At 43.8% G+C, this 24,529-nt stretch overlaps 1 pseudogene across 1 annotated transcript in view; it reads left to right on the top strand.

The window, feature by feature from the left end:
• Positions 1 to 24,529, top strand: part of LOC138847139 (A-type voltage-gated potassium channel KCND3-like) — a 112,436-nt pseudogene that overhangs the window by 32,850 nt on the left and 55,057 nt on the right. Inside the window, exon 4 of the transcript XR_016225737.1 lies at positions 14,876 to 15,012. The product of XR_016225737.1 is annotated as an A-type voltage-gated potassium channel KCND3-like (transcript). The remainder of the gene's footprint in view (positions 1 to 14,875; positions 15,013 to 24,529) is intronic.

A 24,529-nucleotide genomic window follows, 5' to 3' on the forward strand; every position in this document is an offset into this window, starting at 1 on the left:
GACTGGGAAGGCCGAGACCACGGTGCTGGCAGAGTGGGTTTCCCGCTTGCTGTGTCCTCACTTGGAGGAGGCCGAGGGGAACTCTGGTGTTTCTACCTCTTCTTATCATGGGGAGACCCCACCCTCCTGAGCTTAGCCACCCTGGCCATCTCCCAAAGGCCTCACCTCCTCATGCCCTTGCCTTGTTTTCCAGGGCCTCAGGACATGGATTTTAGAGTGACAGTCAGTTCAGTCCATGGCAGCCTGCATAGAATTTGCTTTCTCTAAGCAGTGTTTGACGAACCATTGGGAAATTCCTTTGGCTCGTGCTGGTGCTTAAGAAAGCATTCTCTTTATGTTGTTCGCAAGCAGGCTTAGCACTGGGCGCGTTAGCAACGGAGAAAGTCAAGGGGACGTCTTACAGGCTTCAAGCATCAGATGCGGTGGATTTTCTCGGTTTGTGCAGTGCTCTGTGCCTCTGCCTTGGGTGTTCCTCTCTGTGGGCAGTGGGTAAACAGATCCCGACTTCTCCCTCATAAGGGAGTTGGGCATAGTGATTGTGCCCAGCCCCGGGGTCCTGGGCAGGCTCGGCAGTCAGACTGCCAGTGGGGATTGTTTGTGAGCAGCGGGGGGCAGTACCATGTAATGTCGTTCCCTAGGAACAGCAGAGAAGCTTCCAGTGGACCTCTGAGCTGTGTGGGTTCTGGTGGCACCTTCAGTGCTCGATGCTGACCTGCTTGGTGGTGTCGTAGCCTTGGCGTCTGTCATGGGAAAGGCTCAGGCATTCCCTCTGCCATCCTAAGTGGAGAACAAAGTGGCAGATTGTGGCTCACATATGGGAACACCTTCCTCTGTCTTTAGAAATAAAAGCAAATCAGAAGTAGCATGCTGGATACCCTGTGGTTTGTATATGCTATGAGGGAGCCACACACGTACGTGGGACAGGACATGTGTGTGTGTGTGTGATGCCCTCCTTGCTGACCATGGTTAACAGAAGTGCAATGCTGATTGTTTGCACAGAAAAAGGCAGAACAGGCCAGTGTCATGGGAGAGCAAGGTGGACAGCCAAGGCCCTTGGGGATTTTGGTCCAGGCTGTGAATTATCACTTGCGGTTCCACCTGTGCAGTCAGGAGGCCACCGTGAAGCCCTCGTCTAGGGACAGCGTCTGGCTCAGGGGCAGAGGCTCATCTGTGGCCTCCTGCAAGCAAGAGCTGACCCTACAGTGGCTCTCAGTCTGCCCCTCTCAGAAGCATTTTACTGGGGAGCACATGTGGGCCCCGTTTGCTCCTTGGCAAGGACTCACACGGCTCACAGGCTTCTGGAATGAGGTGTTGCCATGTGCAGCAGAGAACAGGCTGCTGGAATCCGCAGGTGCACGGGGGAGTCCATGGTGCCTTGTAGGAGGCTGTGCTGGGCTCTTTCTTCCTGTGATTCCTGTTCACTCTCACAACAACAAGTGCAACAGAGAGCAGGCTGCTGGATGTTGTGGGGGCCCGGAGGGAGGCCATGGTACTGGGCGTTGTTATGTGCCCTCTCCCACCAACAAGTACAGCAGAGAGCAGGCTGCTGGATGCCGTGGATGTATGGGCGGAGTCCATGGTGCTGGGCTTCATTAGGTGCCCTCTCCCACCAACTCTGTAAGGTAGATAATTGTATTTCAATCGCCATTAGGTAGAAACAGTTGGAAAGACTGTTCTTGCTTAAAGATAGAAGAGAGAGAACAATCCAGTGCTATGCACTGTACTTTTTTTATAAAGATTTATTTTATTTATTTGAAAGCCAGAGTTACAGAGAGAGGGAGAGACAGAGAGAGATATCGTCCATCCTCTGGTTCACTCCCTAGATGGCTACAATGGCCAGGGATGTGCTGATATGAAGCCAGGAGCTTCTTCCTGGTCTCCCAGGTAGGTACAGGGGCCCAAGGACTTGTGCCATCCTCCACTGCTTTCCTAGACCATAGCAGAGAGCTAGATTTTGAGAGCAGCAGCCGGGACTTCGCTGACACCCATATGCGATGCCGGCACTTCAGGCCATGGCTTTAACATGTTTTGCCACAGCGCCAGCCCATGCTGTCCTCAATCATAAAAGTTCTTAGAAAAATAGAATGAAAATAAACTTACTTGGTGCAAAAAATGGAAATCCAAGAATAGATGTTTTTCATAAAATTCACTTACCATGAATTTTCTGAAGACTCCTTGTACTCTAGATTAAAAGAAAAGGTTAAAGATATTTTTGGAACGATTGGAGAAATTTAATGTCTGCAGTACTCGACCTGATGTTAGTGTATAATCACAAATATACTGAGTGTGATTATCAAAGTAAAATCATAGAAAAATGTTTTTGTTCTTAGGAAACATGCAGGTGTAGTTACGGCTAAAAGAGCATCATGTCTTCATTTATTTGATATAGTTCAGGAGACATAGAGACTGTGAATGTGAAGTAAAGTGAATGTTGAATTGTTCCAAAATTGTAATTGTAGATAAAGAGTTGATGGATGGCTATTTGTACTCTTTTTCTATGAAATTTAAAAATGTTTATTCATTTTATTTCAGCGGAGGAAGGGAGATAGGGAGGGAAGGAGGGAGGGAGGGATAAAGAGAGGAGAGAAGCCTTCCACCTGCTGGTCCATTACCCAATTGGCTGCAGTGGGCGTAGCAGAAAGTATCTGAAGCCAGGAGCCAGGAGCCTTGCTGAGATCTCCTCATGGGTGCAGAGGCAAAAGGATTTGGGGCATCACCTGCTGCCTTCCCAGACCACAGCAGAGAGCTGCATTGGACGTGAGTGAAGCAGCCCTACTTGAACCAGCGCACATATGGGAAGCCGGCACTGCAGGTGGTGCCTTCACCAGCTACCTCACAGTGACTACCCTCCCGGAAACCGTTCACCTTGGAATCCAGTTGTCTGCTTCTTGGTTGTGCTTCTGGATGGCGTCTGGTAATATTTTGTTGAGGCATGTGACACATTTGTGACGGATATGTGTGCGCCATTTTCCTTATGATGTGCTTGTGTTGGATGTTGGGATGAGGCTGGTCTGATGGAATGAAATGGAAGGCTTTTCCTCTTCATCTCCTGGTTTGCGAATCACGGATTTTAATTATCTTTTCCATGGGAGTTCTCACCGGTGGAGCCATCTGGACCTGGACTTTTCTTCATGGCTGTTTGGTTTGTTTGTTTTGGTTTCCCTGCTACTACAGTCTCTTTGCAGATTATAAGTGTATTCAGAGTTTCTTGTTTCACTGTATCCAGTTTTAGTGGTTTGCATCTTTCTGTGAGTCAATCCACTCTATCTAGGTTGACCAAATCCTTGTGGCGTGGTTTTTCCATAGTGCTTTTGGATCATTATTTTGGAAGGTTGGTAGCAATGTCCTCTCTGTCATTTCTTTTGTCAAGTCACTTGAGTCTGTTCTCCTTTTTTCCCTTGCTTCCTGTGGATAAACGTTTTGTCAGGTTGACTGAGTTTTCAAGCCCTGTAGCTTGGTCTCACTGAATGTCTGTTGTGGTATTTTCTATGCCGTTGGGTGGATTTCCGCTTGAATCTTTTTCCTCCTTCCAGTTTCTCAAGATATACTTTGCTGTTCCAGTGTTTGAAGGTAAAATTGGGTTCATGGATCCGATGTCTGTATTCTGTATAGCAATCCAGTTTCCCATGTGAAATTAGTCCTGTCAACATGGAAAACTGTATGGACGTACCAACAACTGGGAACATATTGAAGGAAAAGAAGTCATTGTGTAGACAGAGAGGATTTCACAGGCCTATGCTTACTGCAGTGTAGGATGCACAGTAGCCAGGCCATGCAATCTGTATATGCATGTCATGGTGTCCATAGCCCATAATGTCTTTATTCATTCTTCAGGTGATCGGCATTTTGGCTGATTGAACATCGTTGCTACTGTGCATTGAGCTGTAGTAAATATGCAGGCAGAGATCACTCTCTATGGTATGCTGATTTCATTTCCCTTGGGTATATTCCCAGGGGTAGAATGGCTGGCTCATATGGTATGTCTGTATACAGATTCCTGACTTATCTCCCTACTGTCTTCCACAGTGGCGATACCAGTTTACATTCCCACCAGCAGTGGATGAGGGTGCCTTTCCCCCCACACCCTCAAGGCTGTTGTAGTATCGATTTGCATTTCCCTGATGGCTGGTGATCCTGAGCATTTCTGCATGTGTTTGCTGGCCATTTAGAATTCCTTTCTTTCAATATTTTGCCTGTTGAAGTCCCTTGCCCGTTTCTTGAGTGGGTGGGTGGTTTTTCTGGTGTTGAGTTTCTTGAAAGTTTCTGGCAGTTGATTCTTTATCAGTTACATGCTTTGCAACTGTTAGTTTGCCTCTTCACTTTGCTGAGTGTCTCTTTGGCAGTGCAGAAGCTGCTCAATTTGTTATTGGTGTGTGTGTGTGTGTGTGTGTGTGTGTGTGTTTTGGTGCCCTCTTCTACTTCATTCTTTAATGTTTTGTGATTCTTAGCTATTGAACATCCTTGGTTAAATTGATTCCAAGCTATTTTCTTTTCTTTGTAGCTATGTGAATGGGATTGGCCTTTGAAGTCCTTTCTCAGCCATGGCATTGTCTGTGTATACAAATAGGCTGCTGGTGTTCTCTCCTGCCACTTTACCACTCTCTACTCTGAGTTTTGATAGTCTCTTAGTGGAGTCTTTTGGATCTCCTATATATATAGAATCATGTCGTCTGCAAATAGGGATAGAGGGCTTCCTCCCTCCCAATATGTAGCTAACATTGAGCAATGAGAGGAGAAAGTACCAACATGATAATGGGCATGCCGAAAATGTCCACAGTGACCTCAGATGCTTCCTTTCTGTATTCCATCTTGCTTTGTGGAAGACACGATTTGGCCTATTCCCAACATGATCCATACTTTGAAGGCAGGGCTAGACTGTGGAGGGCGGGGACTGGGAAGCAGAGCTGTGTTCCGTGGAGAACTCTGTAGATCACAGGTGTTTCAGGTCCTTGTGGGAGTGGGTACGTAAGCCTGAATGCGAAAATTCCAAAGATTTCCTCAGCACAAGTCAGAGATAATGCCACACAGAATGTTTGTAAGACAGAAGAGAATGACTGGGTACCAAAATCTTTTCTAAGACCGAGTTAAACTCTTTTTCAAATTCTGGGTTAATCGGGTAGGTAATGCATGTAATACCAAATTCTAAAAAAATACTCTTGTAGTTGTCCTTGATGTGGTATTTATTTTACTTATAGCTATGTCTTCCTTTTTACATTGCTTTACTTTTCTTGAAGATCTTATTTATTTATTTATTTGACATTGAGAGTTACTCATGGAGGAGATGATAGCGAGGCAGGCAGGGTGGGAGTAGTGGAGTGGAGAGGAGAGGAGAGGAGAGGAGAGGAGCGGTCATCCATCTGCTGGTCCATTACCCAATTGGCTGCAATGGGCGTCGCTGAGAGTATCTGAAGCCAGGAGCCTCGTCGGGATCTTCTCATAGGTGCAGAGGCACAAGGACTTGGGGCATCTTCTGCTGCCTTCCCAGACCACAGCAGAGAGCTGTGTCGGAAGTGAGTGGAGCAGCCATACTCGAACCGGCGCCCATATGGGATGCCAGCACTGCAGGTGGTGGTTTTACCGGCTACCTCACAGTGCCGACCCTCCCGGAAGCCATTCGCTGTGGGATCCAGCTATCTGCTAACACGCCTGGGAAAGCAGAGGGAGACGGCCCAAGGACTTAGGCCCCTGAACCCTGAATGGAGCGCCGGCTAAAGTCCCTGGCTTCTGTCCCAGTCCCGGCCTTTGTAGCCACCTCGGGGGTGAACCCCTAGATGGACAATCACTCAATGAGTGAGAGAGAGAGAGAGAGAGAGCGAGCTGACAATGCCCCCTGCACTGCTTCTCTCCTCAAGCGGCTGCAACGAACGGCCAGCGCTGGACCAGGCAGGAGGCAGGAGGCAGAAGGCAGGAGCTCCATTGAGGACTCCCACGAGGCAGGGAGGTGGGGTCCGGAGAACCTGGGCCATCAGCGTCCGCGTCCCTGGTCACAGCCTGGAGAGGCGGGACTGGAAGCGGCCTTGGGGCTTGGGATGCTGGATGCAGCAGTGTGCAGGTGCGTCCTGGGTTGCCATGGTGACGACCGGTGGGAAGTGCGCCTGCGCCTGTTACTGTGACCCGGAAGTGCACCTGCACGCAGCCTGGCGCCGACTGCCCCGTGGGGCTCCGCTGGGAGTCAGCGCCGCGGGTCCTCTCCGGCTCCAGAGCCTGCACAAGCCGTGAGGAGAGGAGCCGTCCTCGATGCTGCTGGCCGAGCCTGAGGGAGAGCCAGCGTCCCCAGGGTCAGGCCAGATCAGGAGAGGCTGCGCGTCCGAGGCTTCCGTGCCGTTTCCCAGGCGCGTTGCTCTTCTTTGGCCCCTTCTGGAAGCAACGGCCTTCGCGGACAACAACTGACCCGGCAGCTGACCGGACCCCCTTGGAGGTGAGTGATGCGCGGCTGTTGCGGTTACCCGCTGGGCGTCTTGGCTGGCCGCGTGCTTGTTGCTCTTGGATCCCGAAGACGTAGGTGGGGTCGCGGTCGTGCTGTGCGGACGGTCTGGAAGGGTCCCCAGGGTGCGAGCAGCTGGGCGAGAGCAGAGGTGGCTCGGTCTCCTCCCGGAACGGCCCCGCGTTCCCGTCTGCTTTTTGAGGGCCCAGCCGCCCTGCTCTAGACGTCAGAGACTGTTGATGGGAGGAAGGAGAGCGAAAGTGCGTGTCTGTTTCCTGGTCTAGGAGGCCAGTTTCGGCTTCCTCGCGTTGTTTGTGACGTTCGCGCTCTGTGGGTTTTTTCATGAAAGAGCCTCGTCAGGCCGAGGTGTACGTTCCGTTCCTGATGTGATGATTTGTGTTTTCGTATCGCAAACGTCATGGAAGTTTTTGTGAACTAGGTTTTCTGTGTCTATCGGGATAGTTTGTGGGCTTTCCCCATGTGTATTCTGTTCTGGGAATGATTGAGTTTGTAGGGTAGCCACCCTTGCATTTCCGGAGTAACTGTCAGTTGCGCACAGTGTGCTAAGCTTTGATTGTGCTGTTGTTGATTTTATTGAAAGTTTCTGGTAGTTGTTCCTTTATCAATTGCATGTGTTGCAGATTATTTCTCCCTTTCTGTTAGTAGCCTCTTCACATTGCTGAGTGTTTCTTCTGCAGCGCAGAAGCTTCTCTATTTGGTTTGTTGTTGTTGTCCTCTTCTATCCCTTTCTTTAATCCTCTGTGATTCTCAGATATTGAACATCCTTGGTTAAATTTATTCCAAGCCATTTTATTTATTCTGTAATTATGTGTACAGGATTGGTCTCAGAAGTTCTTTCTCAGCCATGACCTTGTCTGTGTATAAAAAGGCTGTTGATTTTCTATCCTGCCATTTTACCAACCTCTAGTCTGAGTTTCGATAGTGGAATCTTTTGGATCTGCTATATATAGAATCATGTCATCTGCAAATAGGGATAGTTGGACTTTCTCCCTCCCAATTTTTATCTAACATTGAGAAATGAATGAAAAAATACCAACATGATAACATGCTCATGGAAAAAGTTAGCAGTGACCTCAGATGCTATCTTTCTGCATTCTCTCTTGGTTTGTAGAAGGCATGATTTGTCCTGTTTCAAACTTGATCCATAGATTAAATGCAGGGGTAGACTGTGGAAGGTGGGTATTGGGAAGTATAGCTGTGTTCAGTGAAGAACTGTGTAGATCACAGGTGTTTCAAGTCCTTGTGTGAGTGGATACCTAAGTGTTGAATAAATAAATTACAAAGATTTCCTGGTGTGTAAGTCAGAGGTAAACCACACAGAATGTTTTAAGGAAGAAGAGAATGAATGGTTACCTGAATGTTTTCTAAGATGGAGTTAAATACCTTTTCAAATTCTGTGTTAATAGGGTATTTAATGTGTATAGTCTCAAATTTGACATAAGCTCTAGTAGATGGCCTTGATGTAGTATTTTGTTTATAGCTACGTCTTCCTTTTTTAATTTTTTACTTCTTCTCAAATATCTTACTTAGTTATTTGAAATTCATAGTTACACACAGAGAGGATGAGATGCAGAGAGAGAGAAAGAGAGAGAGAGAGAGAGAGAGAGAGACAGACAGACAGGTTTTCCATCTGCTGGTCCACTCCCTAATTGGCTGCTATGGCTGCAGCAGAGCGAATCCAAAGCCGGGATCCAGGAGCCTCCCTGGGATCTCCTGCATGAGTGCAGGGGCCCAAGGACTTGGGCCATCTTGTACTGCTTTCCCAGACCACAGCAGAGATCTGCATCAGAGTGGAGCAACCAGAACTCCAACCAGCGCACATATGGGAAGCCGACACTTCAGGCGGTGGCTTTACCTGCTACCTCACCATGCCAGGCCCTCCCAGAAGCCATTCCCCGTGTGATTCAGCTGGCTGCTAACATGCCTTGGAAAGCAGATGGAGATGGTCCAAGGTCTTAGGCTCCTGAACCCAGAATGGATCACCAGATAAAGTCCCTGGCTCCTCTTCCCTGACCTTGAGCACTGAGAGGAACTGGAATGCTGCTGTGTGACAGAGGCCCCCTGCAATTTCTGTGAGCTGTACTGAGTCCCCACGACTCTGCTTGATGTTTCTTTGGTACCACACTTTCAGAACTGTACTGGCAAATGACTCAGGGGAGAAGGCTGTTCCTGCTCTGTTGCTGCCCTGAGCCTGGAATCAAGGTCCACACAAGGCCGATGATAGAAATGTTGCATCCAGAACAGCCCCCTTATAACTAAGGTGACCTCCAGGCCCCACAAATGGATCTTGGATCAGAGGTCAAGACTTTCTGTGCAACTTGAACATTTCCTGCCTTGGGAAGTTCACTGCCCCCACCCCCAAGACATGTTCTGAGCTGCTTGGTCCTAGGTGTAGAGGCTCTGGCCGCTAGAAATGTTGTACTGAGTTGACTCTGAGTGTTCAGATGCCAGAAAACATGTAACAGAGTTCCTCGGATCTGTGTGACCACTTGGATATCCAACTGTGGTAATAGACACACATGGTGGATTTATGAGTGCTACCTCAGGGTGGAGCTGAGTGCTTCCTGCGGGGACTGTGGGATCTTCTGGGATGCCAGGGTGAAACAGCAACCCATGTGCTCTCGCTGAATCTGTGTGTAGCTTAGATGGTAAAACTGTGTCTTTCCTTTTTTTTTATCTTTTATTTAATGAATATAAATTTCCAAACTATGGCTTATGGATTACAATGGCTTCCCCCCCAATAACGTCCCTCCCACCCGCAACCCTCCCCTTTCCCACTCCCTCTCCCCTTCCATTCACATCAAGATTCATTTTCGATTATCTTTATATACAGAAGATATGTTTAGCATACATTAAGTGAAGATTTCAACAGTTTGCTCCCACACAGAAACATAAAGTGAAAAATAATAGATGATTTTTTTTAAATGATGATGAAATCAGATCAGACCTATTGTCATGTTTAATCCCAGTGAGAGTCAAGTTGGGAATTGATAATTTCTTCTTTTTTTTTTTTTTACAGAAGATCAGTTATTATACATTAAGTAAAGATTTCAATAGTTTGCACCCCCATAGAAACACAAAGTGAAATATACTGTTTGAGTACTCGTTCTAGCATTAAGTCTCAATGTACAGCACATTAAGGACAGAGATCCTACATGAGGAGTAAGTGCACAGTGACTCCTGTTGTTGACTTTACAAATTGACACTCCTGTTTATGGCATCAGTAATCTCCCTATGCACCAGTCATGAGTTTCCAAGGCTATGGAAGCCCCTTGAGTTCTCCGACTCTTATCTTGTTTAGACAAGGTCATAGTCAAAGTGGAGGTTCTCTCCTCCCTTTAGAGAAAGGTACCTCCTTCTTTGAAGACCTGTTCTTTCCACTGGGATCTCACTCGGGGAGATCTTTCATTGAGGTTGTTGTTGTTGTTGTTGTGTTGTTTTTTTTTTTTTTTTTTGCCAGAGTGTCTTGGCTTTCCATGCCTGAAATACTCTCATGGGCTTTTCAGCCAGATCTGAATGCCTTTAGGGCTGATTCTGAGGCCAGAGTGCTGTTTAGGACATCTGTCATTCTATGAGTCTGCTGAGTATCTCACTTCCCATGTTGGATCACTTTCCCCTTTATTTATTCTATCGGTTAGTGTTAGCAGGTACTAGACTTCTTTATGTGCTCCCTTTGACTCTTAGTCCTTTTGTTATGATCAATTGTGAACTGAAATTGATCACTTGGACTAGTGAGATAGCATTGGTACATGCCACCTTGATGGGATTGAATTGGAGTCCCCTGGTATATTTCTAACTCTACCATTTGGGGCAAGTCAGCTTGAGCATGTCCCAAATTATACATCTCTTCCCTCTCTTATTCCCACTCTTATATTTAACAGGGATCACATTTCAGTTAAATTTCAACACTTAAGAATAACTGTGTATTAATTACAGAATTAAACCAGTCATATTAAGTAGAACAGACAAAAAAAATACTAAGAGGGATAATGTATTAAGTTGTTCATTAACAGTCAGGGCTATGCTGATCAAGTCACCGTTTCTCATAGTGTCCATCTCACTTCAACAGGTTTCCTTTTTGGTGTTCAGTCAGTTGTCACCGATCAGGGAGAACATATGGTATTTGTCCCTTTGGGACTGGCTTATTTCACTCAGCATGATGTGTTCCAGATTCCTCCATTTTATTGCAAATGACTGGATTTCGTTGTTTCTTACTGCGGTATAGTATTCTAAAGAGTACATATACCGTAATTTCTTTATCCAGTCTACCACTTATGGGCATTTAGGTTGGTTCCAGATCTTGGCTATTGTGAATTGTGCTGCAATAAACATTAGGCTGCAGACCGCTTTTTTGTTTGCCAATTTAAATTCCTTTGGGTAAATTCCAAGCAGTGGGATGGCTGGGTCGAACGGTAGGGTTATCTTCAGGTTTCTGAGGACTCTCCAGACTGACTTTCATAGTGGCTTGACCAGTTTGCATTCCCACCTACAGTGGGTTAGTGTCCCTTTTTCCCCACATCCTCGCCAGCATCTGTTGTTGGTAGATTTCTGTATGTGAGCCATTCTAACAGGGTTGAGGTGAAACCTCATTGTGGTTTTCATTTGCATTTCCCTGATTGCTAGTGACCTTGAACATTTTTTCATGTGCCTGTTGGCCATTTGGATTTCCTCTTTTGAAAAATGTCTATTGAGGTCCTTGGCCCATCTCTTAAGTGGGTTGTTTGTTTTGTTTTTGTGGAGTTTCTTGATCTCTTTGTAGATTCTGGTTATTAACCCTTTATCTGTTGCATAGTTTGCAAATATTTTTTCCCATTCTGTCGGTTGTCTCTTCACTCTCCTGACTGTTTCTTTTGCAGTAGAGAAACTTCTCAATTTGATGCAATCCCAGTAGTTGATTTTGGCTTTGACTGCCTGTGCCTCCCGGGTCTTTTCCAGAAACTCTTTGCCTGTGCCAATATCTTGAAGGGTTTCTCCAATGTTCTCTAATAACTTGATGGTGTCAGGTCGTAGATTTAGGTCTTTAATCCATGTTGAGTGGATTTTTGTGTAAGGTGTAAGGTAGGGGTCTTGCTTCATGCTTCTGCACGTGGAAATCCAGTTTTCCCAGCACCATTTATTGAATAGACTGTCCTTGCCCCAGGAATTGGTTTTAGATCCTTGATCAAATATAAGTTGCCTGTAGATGTTTGGGTTGATTTCTGGTAAAACTGTGTCTTTTCACTAGTATGGAGCATAGCCTCAGAAGGGTGGGGAGATGGTCTTATAACAACTTAATGCTGCAGCGCCACGGAAGGGGAGAGCTGCCCTTCCATCACTGCCTGTTGGCACACCAAGGACAGGCAGTGTAGAGGAGTCTGTTAAAGCTAACAGGGAGGTGAGCATCTGTTAAGCTAGAAACAGAAGTGTTTGGCTTCCATTCCTGTTTATTAATTCAGATAATGTTTATTGAAGGTTGTTACTTGCCATGGAACCTGGGAATAGCATGATAAACAAGACCATGCTCTGCCTTCACGAGCTTGCATTCTAGAGTGGGTCAGCCTTGAACACATCCAGTAGCATATAATGTCAAGTATGGTGAAGAATTCAGATGAAAAATAAAGCAGAGAAAAGGACAAGGGAGGAGGTGTGTGTGGGGAGACCAGGTGCAGGAGAGGATGCCACTCGAATGGTCTTGGAAGGTTCTTTGCTGATGGGACTCTTGAATAGAGACCCATGTGCAGTAAAGCCTGAGCCCCATGATAACCTGTAGAAGGCCCCATCCAGCTGGGTCTGGCAATAGCAAGTACAGAAGGCCTGAGAAAAGAGCCAGTTAGGCAAGTTCCAGAAGAATCCCGGGAGCTGCACTGACTTTTGATTTGCTAGAGGGAGATAATTGAGCTACCTACTTTCTTTGTCAAATGCCATATTGAGGCGAATGAAACTGTGAACCTCATGTGTGTGTCTTTGAAAGAGTGATGCTGTTCATGTACAGTAGCACTTGAACCACTAGAACGCAGCATCTGAACCACTAGACAGCAAGTCTCTTGTCAGCATTCTGTAGAATGAAGTGGTGTTGCATGCCAGCTCTCTCCCTACCACAAGGCTGACTTTGTTGAAATTTACACAGGTGTTGAACAGACCTCCACACCTTCAGTGTAGATAAGACTAGAGCAGTGCACTCTTGCGCCTGACTGCCCTTTGTTCTGCCTGTTTGTGTTGTACATTATTAAATGTGCTTTCAAAGCTCTGGTGCTCACAGCTGAAAATAAAGTAAGTTTGGAGGACAGTCACAGGCAGCACTGTCCACTCAGCAGGTCAGGTAGTTTCTCCTTAACCATTGTACCAGATGCGCTACTCCACCCATTATTAACTCTCTTCCTGTCAGAGTTATTAGCTGCGTTATAAAATTTCTAGATTTCTGGGTAGTTTTGTAAATCTTAAAGGAAAAAATAAGAACATTTGTTGCCAGCATTGTGGCTTAGGTGGTAAAGCCACCGCCCATGATGCCAGCATCCCATATGGACACTGATTCAAAGTCCCAGCTAAACTTCCAATCCAGCTCTCTGCTAATGCACTTGGGAGGGCAGCACAAGGTAGCCCAAGTGCTTGGGCTCCTGCATCCACGTCAGAAAGCCGGAAGAGGCTCCTGGCTCTTGGCTTCAGTCTGGCACAGCCCTGGGCATTGTGGCCATTTGGGGAGTGAACTGGTGAATGGAAGCCGTTTCTCTGTCTCTCCCTCTCTTTCTGTAAGTCTTCCTCTAAAATATATGAAATGTTTTAAAACAAGAACCTTTAACCATTCAAAGGAAGCATCAAGTAGAAAGAAAAAGAATCTTGCAGACCCACAGTACTCACTGACCTAAAACCTTGACTGAAATTTTTGTTGAAGTTTGCTGATAAAGTGTTCCCCAGAAATGACACATACTGACTTGTGTGAGGTGAGCTGGTAGATATTCTTGAAACTGTAAAAATCACTTCTGCTAGTTTTTACACGATGGAGCTGTTATACTCATGAGCTACTTGAGAGCTGTTGGGTAGAGATGTTCTTACTGGCAAAGTGGTCACACTGCACAGCTCCCGTGGGCACCATTACACTCTGTGACTGGCATTTCCAGGGCTGGTGCTGTGCACACTTGGGAAGTCTTACCCACAGGTGGTGTGGTATCTGCACAATGTCTGCATGATGGTTCTCTTTTAATTTAGATGGTTGGCAGGGTTCCGTTAGTCCACAGTCTCTCAACTTGTGACTTTTCAATATTGCTCACTCACATGTTTTGGAGTCCCCTTGGGGGTTGTGGGAATAGTTGCGGCCCTGAGGGTTTGCCCACTTTTCTAGAGACAAGGATAGGCCTGATCTTGCCTCCTGGAACTTTCTCTGAGTTAGAAACCTCTTAGAGTTATTCTGCAACCTTGAAATTTTGTATTTAATGGTGGATCTTTAAGCAGAGGTATCTTATAAACATAGTGCAGCAATCATAGACTTATTTTTATTATTCTTTTAGTAAAGAGGAGGGAGTAAAGCATTGTTGGTCAGTGCACATGGTGCTTAATGTGGAATCTGGAGGTGGAGATGGTGTTTTCTTACTTATATATAGTTCATGATTTCCAATTATCGCCAAGAGGTAAACACTAGAATTAGGTCTAGGCTGTGGTTCTAGCTGGTATGCCTCTGTATTAAATTTCATCTCACATGTGTTTGGCATCAAGATTTCCAGCTTTCCAAGGCTGGCCACAAACTTAAAGCAAGCATCTAAACCAATTGTTAGAGGAAAAGATAGAGCAGTGGTAACGATGATGCTAAATGAATCCTTTGTGTGATATCTGACACCTCATCATCTAGTTGAAATATCTTGTGTTTTCTTGTTTACTGCAGTGAAAATAATTCTGACTTACCGGAACTATACATTTGCCTTCCTTCCACATATGAGACAATCTGTTTCTGAATCATTGGGCTTCTAAAATTCTGTGGGTAGGGGTTAGTGTTGTGGTGCAGGGGGTTAAGCCACCACCTGCAATGTCAGCATCCCATATTTGTTTTCTTTCTGTAATCCAGAGGTTGAAAAACAACCACCACTCCCAATGCATGAGTTGTATGAAAGCAATTTCACTTTATTTAACACCCTCAGGAGAAAAAGCAGGTGAGTATATATGGTACCCAAAGAGAAAAACTCTGTCAAATTTTAAATGGAATGGTGGAATAATTTCCATGACAAAAGTGAAACAAATCATCAACCTGTAGCCCCACTGCACTGGAGCCTGGCCTCACTTCCTACTTGGGACTGACAGTAAGAGCTCAGGAGAAGCCTGGAGCCATACCCCCTGTGCAGACCTGTGCAGGCTTGGTCTTTGTTTTCTGATTGGACAATCAGAACTGATGCATGCCATTGACTTCTGAGTTTATAAAAAGGGTGCTCAGTGCTGCTGTTTGCCTTTTCTCTTCTTGGTGTCCAGCATCATGGAGTTCTTCATTGGAACGTGTGCTAAGCCCTGGCACTAAGAATAAGGAGGTGAGCAGCCAAGAACAACACTGCAGGAAGGGCCGGACTGCTGGTGTCGGGGAGTGGCAGTGGATTCCACAGGACCCTCAGGTTTGACCATCCTTACCTGGTGAGTCTTCTTGAAATGCTTGTGCATATCATATGCCAGTCCTGGACACAGGCAGGGGATACTTGGGCCTTCAGGAGCCAGGGGGAAGGAAGAAAAAATTGTGTATTATATTGTACGTTATAAATTGAATATTATATTATTATAAATTTTTACTATATATTATAAATTTTATATCATATGTTCTAAAGAGATTTTAATTTGTATATTGTAAAACATACATTTGCTCGGAGGTATCACATAGAGTTCCAGGAGGTGTGAGCCTACCTGGCTGAATTCTGATGCCAGGATGGGTGAAGCAGCAGGTGAGTCATCTTCTTTTGGGTGGGCAATTAAGATGCCCAGTGACTGTGTTAATTTCCAGGTCTCTTGTTTTATTTTCTGGGTTTATAGTTCTACTTAGTGTATAGGAGCTGAGAAAATGGATCTGGTCATCGAGAAAGGAAGTTCCTGCTCGCAGGATTTGCTTCCTGTTTTTCCTAATTTGCTAAGATAGTTTATCTCAGTTTGCATTGAAGGTTCTGCCACACAGCAGTGATAGCATTGAGTGGTAAACCCAAAAAGATGGTTGTATATTGTTGTCATTGCCCCACTGAAATCTGATTCTGCCTCTGTGCTATCCAGTGTTTCCCTAATTTTTTGAAAAAGTTCCTGAGAAATACATTGTTATATTGTGTTAATGAATGTGGTTATGTGGGGAGACGTATCATGCAAAATTTACATGTCCCAGTCATATTATTGCATTGACTAGGAGTATGGGGACTCTGTTTATCATCAGAAGCACCTAGATCAGAGGATGGCACCGAAATTTTTAGAAGTCAGCATTACTTCCTAAGTTTATTTGTTGCAGTTATAAAACTATAAGGTTCTGAATAACTCAGTACAGGTTCTTTTTACTTCTACATTAGATTTTGAAATATGAAATATTGAAATCATTTGGATTATGATATGTTTAGAGCATTTTTAGGTCTGAGAAGGCAGGGGCATTGTTTCTGCACAGTATCCACAATGGTTGCCACGTAATTGGTTCTAAAACTTCGGTTGATGAAATGAAATCCCTATTTGTCCCTGTGTTTTAAACAACACAAAATTTCAAAATCCGTAGGTATTGTGTTTTGTGGTTTGGTTCTTACAGTATGTGGTGAATGAAGTCTGCCTTCCTTCTGGTTAGCAGTTACTAGTGTTGACACCCAAGGGTCATTCCTTGAACCTCATCTTTTGAGATGCTGACCAGTGACTACTCAGAAACCACCCCTTGGTGCAAGTCCTCATGGATGTTCCAGTTTCCTCATTATCCACTCTCGGTGTTCCTGTTAGTGCCAATTATTCAAATCCAGAAGTTGAATTGACCCCATGTTAAGTCTAAGTGTTTGTTCACACTGGCCTTCTCATCCTAGACAGCCTTATCTCTGTACTGTGTTTCAGGAAGGTCTTGGCTTTTTCTCCCATCATTAGCTAGACCTGTTTATATTGCCCATGGTTTTCTCCTTTTGGCTATTTTCAAACTTGATCCTTGATTCCATAATTCCTTTCCCTCACACACAACACACCAAGAAACATCTGTTCTTTTGTTGTCTCATGCTCCCAATACACAGATGTTCTCTGATAACTATCACCAGGCATCTCAAAGGCTGGCTGGTCCCTACACCCTTCTCAAAGCCGCAGGAATGTGGGATTCTTTGGCTTTTTGCTTTTACGTCTCAATTCCGTCACTTTTTCCACACCTCTGCTCCTGTGACCATCATTAAACTTTAGCATCTCCCACAAAAATCCTAGGCTAGCAATTTCTAGTGTACTACTAAGAAGAAGTTAAAATATAGAAGCTTTCTGGGGAAATTCCAAAATTAGAGTGGTTTATGCCAAACATCTTAAGATGCTTTTCCTCTGTTTAATGAAAGTCAGATCTATGGGGGAAAACTAGATGGAGAATTTGCTACAAACAATGCCTTTGTTTCACCTTTATACAATTTTGTTTGTGAGTTATGTAGGCCTCAATAATTATGAATGGGAAAACTAAAACTGTGACTTGTGGTTCAATATTGGAAATATTTTGAAGCTTTCTACTGAAGTGCTATAGTGAGAGAACAGGCATAGAGTCCAGGAAATCCTTCAATGAATTGGTATATGTGTAGTTTTCAGAGTGCAGCTTTCAAAGACATTTAAACTTTGTAAACATTTTCTTACATATGATGTTAAATTTCAAATTGCTGCTTCAACAAACATTGAGCTTTATGTGATTGGTAACCTCTCCTACACTAATGAATCTCCTTGCTTGATTTCCCCCCTGATTACTGTGGAAGATGACATATGAGTGTCAAATGGGGAAAGAAAGGTTGTTTTGAAGATTTATTTATCTATTTGAAAGGCAGAGCTGCACAGAGGTAGGGGCAGAGAGAGAGAAAGAGAGAGGTCTTCGATCTGCTGGTTCACTCCCCATAGGGCTGCAGTGGTCAGAGCTGAGCTGATATGTAGCCAGGAGCCCGGAGCTTCTTCTGGGTCTCTCACGTGGGTGCAGGGGCCCAAGCACTTGGGCCGTCTTCCACTTTCCTAGGCCATATCACAGAGCTGGATCGGAAGCGGAGCAGTGGGGACTCAAACGAGCGCTCTTATGAGACGTCGGCACTGCAGGCAGAAGCTTTTCCTGCTCTGCCACAGTGCCGTCCCCAAGAAATATTCTTGTGGTAGACTAATGTTCATGGTGTATAGGCCTCTGCTCTATGCAGGTAGAATTTGAGTAATTCTTGGCAGACCCCTACATTTTTGAGGTACATAGAGATAACATGCTAAATGTAATGGGATCCACAGTTTTCCAGTAAAATACCTCATGATATCTGCTGGGGTCCTGCCATTTATGAAAATGGGTTGTAAAGCAGCCTGAGCAGTGAAGACATTGCCACCTATTGATCCAGTGAAGCAAGTGCAGAGTGAGCACCTCTAACCCTGGCAGAGGCTCCACCCCTGGTGACTAAGATGCTGTAGACCTGTGCTGCTACTCATTCCATGGGGAAGGCCCTGCCATACTGCTGTGAGCATCCTGGTTTAATATTTTGGTATTGTCATGTTTTGGTTTGTTCTTTAACTTAAATACTCGGAATCTCCATTTGGTTTGTATATTTCATCTTGCAGTTTTCACAGCTAAATTTCTTTTTTTAATAATTTTTATTTATATAAAGGTGAAGAGATACCATGTATTTCATATACAGAGATTGAGGAGTGTAGTGATACTTCCCACCTTCCCCTCCTCCCCCCAGCATCCTGCCCTCCTTCCTCCTTCCTTTCTTGTGATTATAAAATGAACTGAAAGAATGTCATTGTGAAAATTGTAAGAAAGTGTAAATTCTAAACCTTGACAGAACTAACTCCATAATGTGTAGCTCCTAGTAGGAACTGAAAATGCAGATTGTGTTGTTTAAAAATTTGTCATGCATTTAAATATGGAAACCCTAGATATTGAGATTGAGTTTAGGTGAGAAACTACCATGGTGCCTCCCCAAACGTGTGTTCTCTAAACATAATGTGCCCACAAGCAAGTATTGCTTTGAACCAAGGGCCACAATGGTCACCAGTGATGGGAAATGGAAGGCTTTTTAGGGCAGTGAATCTGAGGACTGTGACCAAGACCTGTCCCAGTGAGTCAGTGAGAGCTCAACCTGTGCACTTGCCCCATCTTCCTATCAGACTTCATTTACGAAGCACAAATTCCAGTTAAATTCAGTAAGAATTTGGACAGCAGGGAGTATACTCTTTTGAGATTGGTCCAGTTGCAGTGTCACTGGTCACATACTGATGAAGCAGGCCCTGCATTTCAGTTCCATAGTTTAATTGGGCTAATTCTCAACCTGCCTGTAATATGTAATTATGTTATATGCACATAGGAATGTACACCCATCGGTGGGAGAATAGCATGTAGGAATTTATAATTCTCATTTCACTGTTCACTTTCCTGGTTTCCTTCAGATACACTTCCTTTCCTTTTCTATTTCTGAGTTTTCAGTTTGAGGGAGGTGAGATGACAGCGTAATATGTTAACTTGGATATTGTCTTAATTATTCTCTTGATAGACTTCCTGAATCTTTACTTTCAAGGTATAAACCGCCTGAAATTTAGTTTAGTCAAGTTCATGAATTTTTTTAAGATTTATTTATCTGAAAGTCAGAGTTACACTGAGAGAGAAGGAGAAGCACAGAGAGGTGTTTCATCTGCTGGATCACTCCCCAGTTGGCTGCAATGGCCAGAACTGTGCTCATCTGAAGCCAGGATCCAGGAACTTCTTCCAGGTCTCCGATGTGGGTGCAAAGGCCCAAGGACTTGGGCCATCCTTTACTGCTTTCTCAAGCCATAGCAGAGAGCTGGATCGGAAGTGGATCAGCTGGGACTTGAACTGGTGCCCATATGGGATGCCGGCACTGCATTTGGTGGCCTCACCTGCTACACCACAGTGTCTGCCCCAATCATGAATGTTTTAAAAATCATTGCTGTCCCATGAAGCCTACCAAAACCCCACAATATTAACCTAAGTTCCTTAGTTTTATTTACATCTTAAGAATAGGAACCTATTTTTGCATGTTTTATTTTTCCAGCCTTATTACAGTATAACTGAGAAATAAACATTATATATATTCAAGGCACACAGTGTGTGTTTTGATATGAGTCTGATCTTTATACATTTTCACACAAACCCTTCTTTTTTTAATTTTTTTTAACTTTTATTTAATGAATATAAATTTCCAAAGTGCGACTTATGGATTACAATGGCTTCCCCCCATACCGTCCCTCCCACCCACGACCCTCCCCTTTCCCACTCCCTCTCCCCTTCCATTCACATCAAGATTCATTTTCGATTATCTTAATATACAGAAGATCAGCTTAGTATACATTAAGTAAGGATTTCAAGAGTTTGCTCCCACACAGAAACATAAAGTGAAAAATAATAGATGATTTTTTTTAAATGATGATGAAATCAGATCAGACCTATTGTCATGTTTAATCCCAGTGAGAGTCAAGTTGGGAATTGATAATTTTTTTTTTTTTTTACAGAGGATCAGTTTAGTATGCATTAAGTAAGGATTTCAACAGTTTGCACCCCCATAGAAACACAAAGTGAAATATATTGTTTGAGGACTCGTTATAGCATTAAATCTCAATGTACAGCACATTAAGGATAGAGATCCTACATGAGGAGTAAGTGCACAGTGACTCCTGTTGTTGACTTTACCAATTGACACTCCTGTCTATGGCATCAGTAATCTCCCTATGCTCCAGTCATGAGTTTCCAAGGCTATGGAAGCCCTCTGAGTTATCCGATTCTTATCTTGTTTAGACAAGCTCATAGTCAAAGTGGAGGTTCTCTCTTCCCTTCAGAGAAAGGTACCTCCTTCTTTGATGGCCTGTTCTTTCCACTGGGATCTCACTCGCAGAGATCTTTTGCCAGAGTGTCTTGGCTTTCCATGCCTGAAATACTCTCATGAGCTTTTCAGCCAGCTCCGAATGCCTTTAGGGCTGATTCTGAGGCCAGAGTGCTATTTAGGACATCTGCCATTCTATGGGTCTGCTGTGTATCTCGCTTCCCATGTTGGATCACTCTCCCCTTTATTTATTCTATCGGTTAGTGTTAGCAGGTACTAGACTTGTTTATGTGCTCCCTTTGACTCTTAGTCCTTTCATTATGATCAATTGTGAACTGAAATTGATCACTTGGACTAGTGAGATGGCATTGGTACATGCCAGCTTGATGGGATTGAATTGGAATCCCCTGGTATGTTTCTAACTCTACCATTTGGGGCAAGTCAGCTTGAGCATGTCCCAAATTATACATCTCTTCCCTCTCTTATTCCCACTCTTACGTTTAACAGGGATCACATTTTCAGTTAATTTTCAACCAGTGTGAACTGGTTACCTGATGCATATATTATATTTTCAAAACCTTATCTCATAATTGTAAATTTGACTTTTTAAAATTTATTTCAAATGCAAGGGCTGGCACTGTGGCTCACTTGGTTAATCCTCTGCCTGTGGTGCTGGCATCGCATATGGGCGCCAGGTTCTAGTTCCGATTGCTCCTCTTCAGTCCAGTTCTCTACTGTGACCTGGGATGGCGGTGGAGATTGGCCCAAGTGCTTGGGCCCCTGCACCCGCATGGGAGACCAGGAGGAAGCATCAGGCTCCTGGCTTCGGATCGGCGCAGCGCCAGCCGTAGGGGCCATTTGGGGAGCGAACCAACAGAAAGAAGACCTTTCTCTCCATCTCTCTCACTGTCAATAACTCTACCTGTCAAATCAAAAAAGAAAGGCAGGAAATAGAGAAAAGAGAGTAAGACAGAGACAGAGAGAGTGAGAGAGAGGATGAGGAATATCTCATCTCATGCATTATTTCACTCCTCAAATGTATTCAGTGGCAGGGCTGGGCCCCAGGTCTCCCACTTTGGCACAGGGGCCCAAGTCATGGGGTCATCTTCTAGTGCTTTCCCATAGCAGGGAGGTGAATGGGAAGTGGAGCAGCTGGGACTCAGTCTGGTGCCCATAGGAGATGGTGGCAGTCAGGTGGAGGCTCAAGCTTTTACACCCCAGCTCCAGCACCATAACCATATATTTGTATCTTTTGACTAACATCTCTTCATTTCCCTGCTCCCAATTCATCACAAACACCATCCTGCTCTCTGACTGTGTTAGTTTGACTTTTGTATATTCCACATGTAAATGCGCTCATGTAGTATTTCTTATTTCTGTGTCTTGTTTCACTCCTTGTAATGTCCTATAGTTCCATGCTTTTGGATCCATCTTGTGCCAAGTAGTAGTATTTCCTTTCTTTTTAAGGTTTGGCGAGGATTCCACTGTGTGTGTATCCCATTTTTCCTTATGGGTCCGTCAACAAACTTTTGGGTTATTTCCGTATCGTGGAATTGTGAATGATGCTGAAGTGAATGTGGGGGTGCAGACAGTTCTTTGAGATGGTGATTTTCTTTTGGATTCATGGCTAATAAAGGTTGTTCCTTTTTACATTTTCTTTGAGGAACTTCCATATTGCTTTTCCTAATGGATGGTACAGTTTACATTCCCTCCAATACTGTGTGTTCTGTGTGCTCTACATTGTGCCCAATACTTGTTATCTTTTAACTTTTTAATAGTAGCCATTTAACAGATATGAGATAATAACCATTGTCATCTTGATTTGCATTTTGCTGATGATAGCAATGTTCAGGACTTTTTCACATATCCACTGGGTACATTGTCTGTCTTTGTTGGAAAACATTGATTGAGTCCTTTGTCCTTTTTAATTGTATTCTTTGCTTCTTAGTGTATGCATTCCCTGTATTACTCCCTTGATCACACATATGGTTTGCTAATATTTTCTCCTATTCATTGGTTTGCCTTTTCATTTCATTGATCTTTGCTTTATTGCTTTACTAGTTGTAGTTTCATTTCCTTTTGTTTGCTTTTGCTCTCTGTGTTTAATTGTTAACACATAAGCAACCGCTCTTGTGGCTAATGTCAAGGAATTTTCTATTTTATAAGTTGTAAGTGTTCAGATCTTCTGTGTGGACTTCCAGTTCATTTTGAGTTGATTTTAATATGTGGTGTAACAATGATGCAGTTTCAGTTTTGGACATGTGGTTATCCAGGTTGCTTTTGCCTCAGATGTGGGCCTTTATGTCCAGTGAGTGACTGCATGTTTGGTAACCCTGGTGGGCCAGGGTTCCCAGTGTCTTCATTTGGATCCCTTAAACCAGATGCTGTGGCTGGAGTTGAGCAGGAGCTTGACATGTGTGGTGATTGGGGAGTAGGAGTCCATGCAGTGATGGGGTCAAGACAGGGGACTGTGGCCTCCTCCTCTGGAAGCCAGGGCTATATGAGGGTATGTCCCAAAAGTTTTTTGAAGGGTAGACATTTGGCATAGTGGGAAAGACAATGCTCAGGATACCAGTGGCAGCCCGTGATGGCTTAAGTAGTTGGATTCTTGCTACCACATTGGAGACCATCTTCCAGCTTCAGCCTGGGTCAGATCAGCCCTGAGTATTTTGGGCATTTGGGTAATGAACTACTAGATGGGTGGTGTCTTTATCTTTCTCTCTCTCCCCCCTCCCCCTTATTGATTGAAACGAATTGCAATATTAAAAGTAGGTGGAAACGTGGACACGGATGATTATCGCAGTAGCATTAGATTATTGAGTAATTTCCTAGAATCATACAGGTGGATGTTTGTAGCTCACAGTAATCCATTACATCTGTTACTAGAAAATGAAATAAAGGTTAGCTCAAGGCTCTATCCATAAAATAATGTCGAAAGATTAATGTAGATTTGATCAGTACGAATTTTATATGAGTATTGAAATGTCACACTAGCCCATAAATCTGTACAACTCTTGTTGATAAAATGTAAGTAAAAATAGCAACATGTTACTTGGTGTATAAAGTTAAGGGGTTTAAATGATTAATGTCACAACTAATATTATGGTATTTGAAAATGGTTAATTAAGACAAGCAAAACCAGAACCTGTAAATAACTGAACTGTTCTTTCTTGTCATGCTCAGTCGAAAGGCTACTATGCTGTGTTTTAAGTTGGGGATGGATATTTATTTTAGATTGTTTCCTCTAATTAAGAAAAATGGTAGTATGTTTTCATGAGTATGTGAAATTGAATAGCATCAGAGGAATACAGTAAATACGAGATAAGCTTTTTTTCATATTTGGGATTTTACTGTTTTTTGAGAATCACTATGGAGCCATTTCAGTTTGCACACTGTTCTTAACAAACCAAAAATTTAAAAAGTGAGGGCTTCCAAATGGTAGAGTTAGAAACGTGCCATGGGATTCCAATTCAGTCCCATCAAGGTGGCATGTACCATTGCCATCTGACTCGTCCAAGTGATCAATTTCAGTTCACAGTTGACCCTGATAGGTCTAAGAGTCAAAGGGATCACATAAACAAGACTAGTGTCTGCTAATACTAACTGATAGAATTAAAATTGGAGAGAACGATCCAACATGGGAAGCGGGATACACAGCAGACTCATAGAAGGGCAGATGCCCTAAACAGCACTCTGGCCTCAGAATCAGCCCTTAAGGCATTTGGATCTGGCTAAAGAGCCCACGAGAGTATTTTAGGCCTGGAAAGCCAAGACACTCTGGCCAAAAAACTAACAAACAAAAAAATACAAAAAACAACAACAAATGAAAGATCTCTGCAAGTGAGTTCCCAGTGGAAAGAACGGGCCATCAAAGAAGGAGGTGCCTTTCTCTGAAAGGAGGAGAGAACTTCCACTTTTTTTTCCTTGGGGAATTTAGGATTATTCTCTCATTCTGTAAAACATGTCATTGGTGTTTGATAGGAATTTCATTTATTTTGTAGGTTGCTTTAAGTAATATAGGTATTTTAATTATACTAATTCTTCCAATCCATGTGAAAGTTATATTTTTCCATTTTGGGAGTCCTTGATGATTTATTTCTTCAGCATTTTAGAATTTTCATTGTAGATATCTTTCACTTAATTGGTTGCATTTATT

The sequence above is a fragment of the Oryctolagus cuniculus genome, chromosome 19 (genome assembly GCF_051225735.1).
Source record: "Oryctolagus cuniculus isolate XC-2025 breed Fujian yellow rabbit chromosome 19, ASM5122573v1, whole genome shotgun sequence".
NCBI lineage: Eukaryota > Metazoa > Chordata > Mammalia > Lagomorpha > Leporidae > Oryctolagus > Oryctolagus cuniculus.